This window comes from Nelumbo lutea, chromosome 3 (genome assembly GCF_056320005.1).
Source record: "Nelumbo lutea isolate HS-2025 chromosome 3, American lotus-T2T, whole genome shotgun sequence".
Taxonomy (NCBI): Eukaryota; Viridiplantae; Streptophyta; class Magnoliopsida; order Proteales; family Nelumbonaceae; genus Nelumbo; species Nelumbo lutea.
The window spans coordinates 100,553,343-100,565,111 of NC_142686.1; the positions used below are offsets into that span (position 1 = coordinate 100,553,343).

Genomic DNA, 11,769 nt, shown 5'->3' on the forward strand with positions numbered 1-11,769 from the left:
AAACCTGCAATAACTCTCATCTCCATCCATCGTCGTACCACTTTCTTCCGTCGGAATTCCTGCAGGGTTTATCAGTGTATTACATCTGTCTCATGGCATTCACTCTCTTCTTTGGCCGGAATTCCATCAGCATCAGGTTACAGGACGTACAGGTACAACCTCTTCCTCTTGCAGAGATGATGTCACTGACTATGCTTATGCTCCTCAAGAGTTGTTTTCAGTGCACGGAGGGGATGGGCGCTCTCTGCGGGCAGCAGATCTGATTGCCAGCTAGTGATGTTCCAACTAGACTAGATTGTGTCAACCATTTGGTACGAGTGTATCACCCGACAGATCATCTCGTAGTCTGCACGTCAAATTGTTTGTGTTTGAACTCACCGAGTCGCTGGCACTTCTTTTTTTTTTTGTTGGAAGTCGCTGGCACTGTTAATTGTGCCTATTGTTTCATGTTTCATGACTTCATCAACCTCTATCTCCTTTGTATCTCTTTACCCTCTCTTATTGTACCTCGGATCCACTCAATCCATCTCTTTAGTACGGGAACCAGTTGCCAAGGGTTGTCGGTTTCTGATGCACTTCTCAGGAAGACATACCGTCGCCACCGGCAGCAACAGGCACCTGATCCACCACCAGCAGCAGCAATGATTCAATGATTCTCATCCTACCCAGTTCGGCAACAACAACCTTATCTAGATTAGATTAGATCTTCTTGCTTGTTCTTATCTTATTGTTGTTATCTTATTCTATTGCTCTTATCTTATTTTGTTAATAGCTTATCAGATTAGGATTAGTTTATCTTGTTAGTAGCTTATCGGATTAGGATTAACTTATCTTATCCTTAGCAAGATAGAACTGAAAGTCTTCCTATTCAGCAAGGAGATTCCCTTTGATTAGGACTCTTGTAATCTCTTATTTAACGAGACCCCATTATTGAATGAAGATATTAAATTTCTAGTCAAGAAAGAGAGTAAAAGGAGAGTTCGGTGATCTCTTGGACAAATCACCCTCTAAGACGCCAAGATAGGTTCAGCTAGGAAGGGGAGGAACAAGGGAAAACATGAGCTTTTCCCCGTGGATCGACCCGTGACGTGATCCTATTCCCGGGCCCATAACAACTTGGTATCAAAGCCAACCGTCATGGGAGATCTGGAGCAGCTATCATCCAGGGTCCACGAACTGGAGCATAGGCTTGTGGAAACCAATGTGGAGATTCGTGAGGTCAAAGATGATGTCTGGGAGTTACGACGCTTGTTGGAATCGTATTTCTCTAACAAGGAGAGGAATCTAGATGGGGCTGTAACCACAAACAGCCGCCGACCAGACTTGATGGAGTCGTCCGGCGAACAGCAGGTCGTCGCCCCGGTAGCCGTAGTCATCCCCAAGTACAGCAATCTGGAATCCTCGTCGTACAACGGCAACGGAGACCCCTTAGGCTGACTGTATCGTTGGGAGCAATTTTTTTGGAATCAATGGACAGGTGACCGGGATAAGGTAAATTGTTCTATATTGCTAGAAGAGGATCGTGTTAAAGCAGAAACATAACGTTCTAAGGCACCAATAGATTTCACTACATTGCAGCTCCACAATTTGATGTATGAAAAAAATTCAATTTGTGAAAGCCATAAAGGTGCACAAAGATTTCAAGTCAAAGTATCTGGATATTGAACTTATGCCTGAGGAATAGTTTTTCAGTTCAGCCCCTCAAGATATTAAAGGATCTGTACTATCAAAAGACAGTGCACATGACCTGATGCTAAGGGGGCTTAATTTTGAGCTTTTCCGGCGAAAAGAACTCTACAAACTTCATGAGAAACTGGAGCAACACAAGAAAAGCCTTATGGAGACCATTGCACACCGAAAGAAGTTCCTTTCAAGTCTATTGAAATCTTTGAAGAAAGCATCCTTGCTTGTCCAACACCAATTAGGGGTTCTACATACAAAAAAATTAAAGCAGCATAATTTAGCAAAATTACTGCCACCTCCACTCTATGTGATTTACTCACAATTGTTGGCTTAGAAGGAGGCATTTGGGGAGAGTATTGAATTGGAAATTATAGGAAGCATGAAGGATGCTCAAGCCTTTGCCCACCAGCAAGCAATTAAGGACAATGGTGTTTCTACAGATACAAAAATGAATAAGTTGGAGGATGATGTGTCTGATGAGGAAGAGGAGGGCCAAAGAAGGAGAAAGCGATCAAAGAAGGTTACTGGAAAAGAGAACCTTGACCAATCAAGAATTTATCGATCTCATCCTCTTAAAATCATCCTTCATATACATGATGATGAGGTTTCAAATCCCAAGCCTGCAAAACTGGTTACTCTGAGGTTTGAATAGTTATTGAAGTTGAATGTTGTATGTGTTGGGATTGATGGCTCTCAAGAAGGACCTCAGAACAACATTTTATGCAACTTGTTTCCTGATGATACTAGTACTGAGCTTCCCCATCAGTTAGCTAAGCTCTTTGTTGGTGTTGCTGTTGAAGTCTTGGTAGAATGGTGTAATTTATCATTGGCTGAAACCACATGGCTCCCATTGGCAGAGTTCCATGCCACATATCCAGAGTTTGAGCTTGAGGACAAGCTCGTAGTCCAGGAGGGGAGTAATGTTATGGACGCATTCATCGGGAAGACATATCGTTGCCACCGACAATAACAGGCACTTGACCCACCGCCAGCAGCAGTAGTGATTCAATGATTCTCATCCTACCCAGTTCGGCAACAACAGCTTTATCTAGATTAGATTAGATATTCTTGCCTGTTCTTATCTTATTCTATTGCTCTTATCTTATCTTGTTAGTATCTTATCAGATTAGGATTAGCTTATCTTGTTAGTAGCTTATCAGATTAGGATTAACTTATCTTATCCTTAGCAAGATAGAACTGGAAGTCTCCCTATTCAGCAAATAGATTCCCTTTGATTAGGATTCTTGTAATCTCCTATTTAAGGAGACCCCATTATTGAATGAGGATATCAAATTTCCAATAAAGAAAGAGAGTAAAATGAGAGTTTGGTGATCTCTTGGACAAATCACCCTCTAGGATGCCAAGATAGGTTCAACTAGGAAGGGGAGGGACAAGGGAAAACAGGAGCTTTTCCCCGTGGACCGACCCGTGATGCAATCCTATTCCCGAGCCCATAATAGACTCTAGCTCATGCCCAGAAAAACTGAAATACTGAAATACAGATGAGTTCCAAGCTTCCAGTTAAAATGAACCCTCGCACTCTGCTATTAATATGTTTGGCTTGCAAAAGGTAACTAATCTTTGGGTTTAGGGGTTTCAATGGACCAGGTTTGGGTTTGGACATGTCTGAATCAAAATCAATTTGAACAGATTGGAGGTACCAATAAGACATTGAATGTGATTAGTCCAGACTTAATGGTCCAAAGTGTTTATTGGATTGGATTGGGCCTCATCCATTTGTAATAAATTTATATTAGACTGGATTGGATTGCCAGGTCTATTAACATAAAAAGAGAATGGGTGTCAATCAATCGATGAGTCAACGGATCTAAGTTTGGGTTGGACCCAATTTAAATTAAAACCAATTTAAAAAACCAATTTAAACAGTTTAAACAGACCAAACATTGAATTGAGCCAGTCCAGAAGGCCAAAGTATTTATTGGATTGGACCTGGTCCATCTATAATGGACTCATACTGGACCGGATCGGATTGGACCAGTATCTAATCCATTGACAGCCCTATTCGGGTGGCTCTTCTTTTATCACTTTCTTTTTGTTTTCCTCTATACTTCTTAGAGGGGAGATGAAAGGCATTAAGAGACTTGGGTAGATGGTCTGTATACTCTGTACATCTGGTAACTGCGTGGATAGGCTGAGATGTTTATTTCTGATTTGATGTACCGAAATAAACATCAAATCAGAAATAAACATCTGTTGGAGAATGGGGAGGTGTCACCGGCCACTGTAGATGCCATTGTGGATAGAGTTGGCTGCTGTAGATGCTTCCGACCGCTGTTGGGGAATGGGGAGGCGTTGCCGGAGAGATGATGGGAAGCCTTTGTGTTAATGTGTATTCAAAGATCAGAGAGATGCCGCCTGTGGAAGGAGATCGAAGAATGGGACGCCTCGCTGAAGAGGTTATACCGTTCGCCAGTCATCACTTGTGGAAGGAGATCACAGAAAGGGGTGCCTTGCTGGAGAGATTATACCGATCGCCGCCTGTGGAAGGAGATCAAATGATAACCGCTGCTAGCCTGCTAGTCTGCTACTGCTAGTTGCTGATCTGGAAGCGAAGTTCCAAGCTCTTCCAGGTTTGAACAGAAAATATGTTGAGGTTGAGGGAGGGGAGACTATCAAGTATCGAATGAAAAATTAGGGTTAGTAATAACATATATATATATATATATATATATATATATATATATATTATTGGATTGGGCCGAACTTTTATGTGAAATTCCAAGCCCGGGCCCGTGGGCATAAGAACATGTCCATGACCAACCGGAGAGCTGGCCGGGTCGGGTCATTGGACTATCCGGCCCATGAACAGGTCTAAGTGGGGTTAGTCAAGTTTTAAAGTTTTCTTAATCATGGTTTACATTTCTATCTTTGACTTGGCTTTGTAGTCAAAATTTCGTTTGATCAATGATTGAAATTGAAACATTTACGTGGTGTTTGGTTCATCAGTATGTTTATTATGGTAAATTATTTACCAAAAGTAACATGTTGGATTATCTCATTTACTTAGCCTGATTTATTTAAGCTTACTTATCAAAGCTATTGCGTTGATAGGAAGCCAAATACTTTTTTTTTTTTTTTTAATTTTTTTTGATACTTTTCTGTTGATGGTCAATTAATATCAGTAAGAAAAGTTTCTTATGTGTAGAGAACCAAACACCCCCTTGGGTTATGTTTGGTTTGATAGAAAATAAGAAAAATGGAAAGCTGAGCGAAAATCCTTAGGGCCTGTTCTATTTTTTGGATTTTGAGAGGGGGGAAGTTGGTCAATGGGATTTTGATTCCCAATAACCAAGATACCCATATTATTCATATATATGGAGTCCATGGAAAATTTATTTTCTTTGGGTATCATCACTTACCCTATCACTTACTCGAATAAGTGATACCCATTTCCTAGGTGAATAAATAATTTTTTCATACTTACCCGCCTGGATAAAAGTTGCCAATATTTAGATGAAACAAAATCATCCCTTTTAATAATGACATTTTATGACTAAATATCTGAAAAATAAAAGAACATAAATAACCCATGTAAATAACTTTCCAAAAAGTGAATGGCGCCTTATAGAAATTGTAAAATTGGTGAATAAGTTTTTCCCTTATTTTCTCTCAAGTCAAATACAGCCATAAAGCATCTGTTTGAATGACAGAAAAGTAGATGAAAAAAATTGAATGAGATAAATTTTTGGTGCAGGTAACCTATTAGGGGGACCCACTAAATGGTTGGCCGCTTGGTCTTGCTGAAAGTCTCAAACTAAGGCCATAATGGTTCATTGGTATGGGCCTCATTTATTATTCAGTTTTTACTCATTCTAGTTTAGGTAAGAATGACTAATATGAGAGCGTTTCACTACAAAATTTTTGCCATGGGGTTCATTCATTTTAGAATGAAAAACGAGTCTATGGTATAAAAATTGAACTAACTTGCAGCATAAACATTAATGATGCTCCATATTGTTCATTTTCATTCTTCAAAAAATTTCTATGCCAGCGGTCCTAAACTATTGGTCTTAATAACTGTTGGCATAATTTTTACTAGTGGATGGCCGGTGGTCTATCGTGAATGTTAAGCTACAGAGGTGACTTCTAAACATAAAAGAAGTATCATAGGAGCATTCTAATATCTAGAAACGAATTGAAATGAAGAGACACCGACCTTGATCTATTGAAGTAAAGCTGGCGTCCATGGCTCTATTCTGGTGTTAGAGACCATCTGAGACACTTCTTTGACTTTGTCACCTTCTCTTCTACTCCTCTACAAGAAACCGAACCGGAGAACACCTTTTTCCTTGCTGAACTGTAAAATTGAAAACTGAGCACAAGGGAGACTTTTCTCTCTAGTCAAGGTTGCTCTCAACCGATGGATGGCTAGTGTGTGTATGGGGTTTTATTTATAGAGCCCAAACCGCCTAGAGAGGAGCCTTCCTTTATGGTTAAGGAACTGTGAAAATCAGAAGTTTCATCAACCTCTATTTTACAAACCATTAAATCTGAAACCAAGCACTCCCTCTCTCATGGAAGCCTTAGGTGGACTTCTAGAATAGCTTGCCATTTCAGCAGCTAGATCCAAACACTATTGGGTCCCCAGTGTCGGATTCATCTCAAGCCACTATGAACTCTTTAATGAATTCTAAGAGTGAAAACTTATGTTAGTGGATATTGACTGTCGACCATCTACCAGTAAAAACTATGCTGGCGGGTTTTGAGATCCAGCAGTTTATGATTGTAGGCATAAAGCTTCTTTGAAAAAATGAAAATGAACGATATTAGACACGATTTTATGTTGTTTTACTATATTTTTTGACATTCTTAATATATTATCTTTATTGAATAGGCCATTATCAATTTGATGAAATTGTCAGATATTTTGTACTTCTTCATGTAATTAATTTTATCTTTAATTTTATAATTTTAAATTTCATTTCTATTTTGAACTCTTTTATTCTTTTGCACTTCTTCATTTGTATAATTACTTACTCAACTCAACAAACTAATTTCCTTTTATTTAGTTTTAAATAGGTGCTAATTGTTTCTTTTAAGTTTTCTTTTATATTTTCTTTATGCAATCAAATGCAAAAGCTTTTTTAATTTCTTGTCTTCTTCTTCTTCTTCTTCTTTAATTTTGTATTATTGATGTGGAGATTACATCATGGTTTTCAAAACCAGATTGGAGTAGACGGTCGGACCAGAAAAATTGGGAATCAATTCCATTTTACCCCAGAACCGTCTTTTGGCCAAAAAACCGTTGATTTGATCAACAAACCACTGACCCGGGCAATCAAACCGTTCGAACCGTCCAACGGTTTTTGACCATTTTTTATTTTTTATATATATTTTTAATTTTTTTTTGTCAAAATGGGTTGTCTGTTGGTTTGAATGGTTGGACCATTCACCCGAAAACCAAACTCCTGAACGATTTGTTGTCCGATTCGGTTTTAAAAATTTGATTACATGTGATTTGTTTTTATTAGCGTGGAACTTGTATGTTTCCTTAAAATTTAATCTCGTTCTTGCCATGAATTCATTGTTTTTTTCCAAAGCTTGTCAATTTAATTTGAGCTTTTAACAACATTACCCCTAAAAAAAAAACAAAAAACAAAAAAAACCTAAATCAATTAAAAAGCAATTTTGTCAGACTTGAGTCTAAATAAACAATTATACCTTTTTGGATTGAAACCAAGTATTATTTCTAGTTTTTAAGAACTCCAATTTCATTTTTTTCTTAAAACCTAGTAAAATTATGGTTTGATTGGACAATTTATCACTGCTGAGTGTTGGAAACGAACACGGTGTTTGTCAAAACATTTGAATTTATTTAGTTTTAGACTTATAATAAATGAGTATAAAAATAATTATTTTAAGTATTGTAAGTGTTGGAAAATGGTTGAAATCTCTCTTTTTTTCTGTTTTTTTTTTATTATTTTTTTTATCAGGGGGTGGGGACAGAGATTAAGGGTGCCCGTGAGCCCACTAGGCACTGGCCATTTTGGTCCTGTGTCTTCTATTTTGGAGGAATACTAACTCATCATCTTCTATTTTGCCTAGGTATATGCAATTTATGCTTAATTCTTCAAATTCTTTGTTACATGCATTTAGTAGAAGTTGATGCTGAGTAAGCATTTAAGTGTGGCAATTTTCATGGTATGGAGAAGGTAGCTTACCTAAACCAAACTAATAATAAAGAAGTTTTATGTGAATTTGAATGAATTGGTTATCAATTTGTTAGGTATCAAAGGACTTTTAAGAAGTATTATATTTTATTAAAATTTTGTTAAACTACTAGAAAAGGACAATTCATTAAAGTGGCTCACATTTTTGTTTTTTTAAGTTTTAACCAAGGCGTGACTGGGGTGATGGTGGTAAAATTTGAAAAAAACAGAACATTCAATACCAATCAATGTTCAAATAACTGGACTGGACATAAAATCAGAAAACTCGGGTCCTGGCGGGGAAGGCGAGCTGCAAGGTGAACTCTGTCTCTAAACCCCGATGGTCAAGTTAGTACCAAGTTGTGTGAGTTGTAAGTAAATTCAGAACAGAGAGAGCAAAGTAAGTACTAAGTAGTTCCTTGTCCTTCTGAAAGCCTACCTTGTAGGGGAAAAGGCCTGCCCTCTTATAAGAGGTGAGGAGTATTCTATTTTTCATGTGTTTGTTTTGAAAGAAAAGCTGAGATTGAGAGGGAAAGAGGTGGGACACGAGTTCCCAAAAATCGACATGCGGGGTCGCACCAAAATGGTGAAACCCTGGTGGGAAAAGAAAATTTGGCCATTTGTGAGAAAATATTATTGAGAGTACCTTGAAGACAGTCACGTTCTTCCTACACGCCATCCAACAGTCATCTCTCCGACGCCATCTCTGGTGATTTTTTTAGCTTAAATCTGGCATCCCTTTGAAATTTTCGTTCTTTTAGGTATTGTTTTTGTCTTTGTTTGTTTTATGAGTTCTCCCTTCGTCTCATCGTTGTCTTCTTTCGTTGAGCGAGTTCCCCCTTCAGATCCCAGCACCAGATCTAGCATCTCCAATGCCATCTCACCATCATTCTAGATCTCAACACCAGATCTCTCATTTTAACGTTGCAACTCATCATATCTGGCGTTTTTTTGTTGTGTTTATAATAAATCTTCCATTTTTTGTAGTTGGGAACTCTTTGGTGTTATGTTGGGAAGCAGATCTTCTGTTTTTTTGTTGTTGGGAAGTCATTAATGTTATTTTTGATTTGTTCCAAATCTGCAATAATTGTGATTATATTTAGTTTTTGATTTTTGATTTATTGTTGGGAACTCATTGTTCAGATCTTCCAGTTTGACGTTTGATGTTTATTATTGCTCTGTTTCAAGTCATTTCAGGTTTTTTTTTTGAGCTACTAAAGGTTACAACATTTTTTTTTCTTTTTTCTATTGACTCTTACTCTGTTAATGATGTTTATTATTGCTCTGTTTCTTATTTTTCTATTGAATACTAATATGCATTTAGCTGATTCTTTTCCTTATTGTATTTGTTCGACTCAATTTTTATCATATTCTTTCTTTAGGTATAATTTCTTCTACCATATTAATTTTCTGGTTTTCTAGTTTTCTTTGTGGAACTAAGATAGTTTTTAATGATTATAGGCATCTTGAGATATTAATTTTCTGGTTTTTAGCTCTAGTATATTGATAAGAATGCTAGATTAAGTTGCCAATAACTCAAAATGAAACTGAGAAGAGCAGGAAATATATATACTTTCTTCTCCAGAAATCTGGATTTTGGTTTCTTCAACCTAACATGTTTCATTGTTCAAATACTATTGTGCCACATCATCCCCAAAACAAGTATTGTAAGAATGCATGGATTTGTCAAATTGGGATGGATCTAACAATCTTGTAAAATTTTTTCATCAATCAAACACTGAAAAACATGTTTTTCAGGATAACTGGTCTCAACAACCAAACACAGGTGACAAAATTGAAAAAACAAAAAAATCTCTTCCCATCCCTTCCTTTCTCAGCAACCAAACGGACTGTTAGGGATCATCGGAAGCTTTCACTCCGCTCATCATTTCCCTAAGAGAGGGGGAGGTTTCCACTGTTACTGCCAAGAGTGCGACGTGTCTCCAAGAATCTCAGGGGCATTAAATGATCTGCAACACATTACACGTGTTGACAAAGTAAGTCGGCTTTATGAGATGGGAGAATTGATTTGGTGCTTGTATGGGTGTCCCGGGGTGAGAACTGGAGTCTTGGTTCTTGGATTCCACCCGGGGTCTATTGATAAAACACGAACCCATCCAATGAGTGGGTGAGTCCCGACCTGGCGTTCTTTTAAGTGACACGCGGCGCTAGATGACTGGTGTGCTAATTTTGTCCATCATCAAATACAAATCTTCAAATTTTCTTTTCTTAAAAATACATGTATATTAATGCAATATGTAAATTAAATATAGATGAATAAAAAGTTAGGCTCAGTTTAGAAGGAGTACAAATATAAATACATCTAAAATACAAGATTTTGCAGTTTACATATTTGTATTTGTACTCCTTCCAAACTGAGCTTTATGGATTTAAATCTTGCCATTTGTACTTTAAAATTTCCCTACATTTGAGACGTGGTCTATAAGTATCAAATGTGTGGAATTTACCAAAATTGTTTTTTTCTTTCTTGAACTGGACCAAGAATATGATAGTAAAATTTGAGAAAAGAAGATAATTAACATTGTTTTTCCAGTTAAATCGTCTGATCAGCCGGTTTGGGACAGTTTTCTACCTATTATGGTTTATAGGGTATGATTGAACCGGATATAGGCCTGGCCACAGCTCAATCGGTCCGGTTTCTTAAATCAATTCTTGGTAAGGGAATAAAGTTTGTTTCTTTCTTTTTTTTTGTCTCTTTTTTTTTTTTTTTAAATAGAAAGTTGAGTGAAAATTCTCAGTGAATTTCACAAATTTTGTAAGAACTTTTTCTCTCAACTTTCTGTTTCTCTCTTATTTATTTATTTTATCAAATCAAACATACCCTTGTTTCACAATTGAGAAATTCAGAGTGTCTACACATAATATTCTTTGGCTACTTGAATTGATTTCTGAAATTGATAAAGGAAATTATATTTGGGGAAAATACAATTTAATTGTCAAAAATATTGAAAACTAAATTATACACAACTTAGGTTGACACATTTTTTTAGTCATAAGCCCTTTGATGTATTGTTTTTATATATGACATTTGGCATAAGGGTGTATGTGTAGGTGAATATGCTGGCTGAGCCTTATTAATGTCTTTTGTCCGTTGTAATAGTTTAGTGACTTGGGTTTAAATGCCTTTGTTGGGTTTGGGAGGCTTTGGGATTTGGGATAAGGATAATACCCTTTGTTGTTTCTACTCAATTCTGTGCAAGTAAGCTCAAGGAATACATATAGAAGCTCAAGGAGGAGTTTTGCTTTTTACCAGAAGAGTGTGGTGGGGAGGTCAGCTATGTGAACGAAAACATCAATTCAAGTCTAGAGAGCACCTAAGCCTAAGTAGCAGTTGTTGCCCTTTTTACAAAGGGCCAAGGCCACATGTTAAAGGGTGTGTTTGTGTAAAAAAGGACTAAAGGTCGGAGGTTGATGAGACTTCATAACTTTGCTAGGATAAAGCCAATACCATCACAAGCATAAGTATACATTACATACCGATATAGGCAAACTCTCCTACTTCAAATCTGATGGGAGAATGCACTCTGAACAAATGACTTGGTCTACATTTTGCTCTTTGTAGTATAGAATCATTAGTAATATATTATTGCAAAACATCTCTATATACACTAGTAAGTGGTGTGTAGTGTTGTCTATTCATGAAGACTCTTTGTCCATATCTTCATGTTGTCCTTGGACGGTGGTGGGAGTCTTTAATGTGTTCAATTTTTTTTTTTTAATTGTTGGTTTCTACTTGACATCATAAAATAATGAAAGTGCCCCCTTCAATGGAATGCTTGCATGAGAGAGAGAGAGAGAGAGAGAGAGAGAGAGAGAGAGTTGATCAAGTAAACAAATAATTAATGAAAAAAAAATTATGTTCATGTTAATAGTGGTTAAGTTTCAGAACTCAATT

The 11,769-nt window shown here is 37.1% G+C and overlaps 1 pseudogene; it reads left to right on the plus strand.

The window, feature by feature from the left end:
* The first annotated feature begins 92 nt into the window (after window positions 1-92).
* On the plus strand, window positions 93-2,711 carry LOC148867164 (THO complex subunit 5B pseudogene; annotated as a pseudogene).
* Window positions 2,712-11,769: the final 9,058 nt, after the last annotated feature.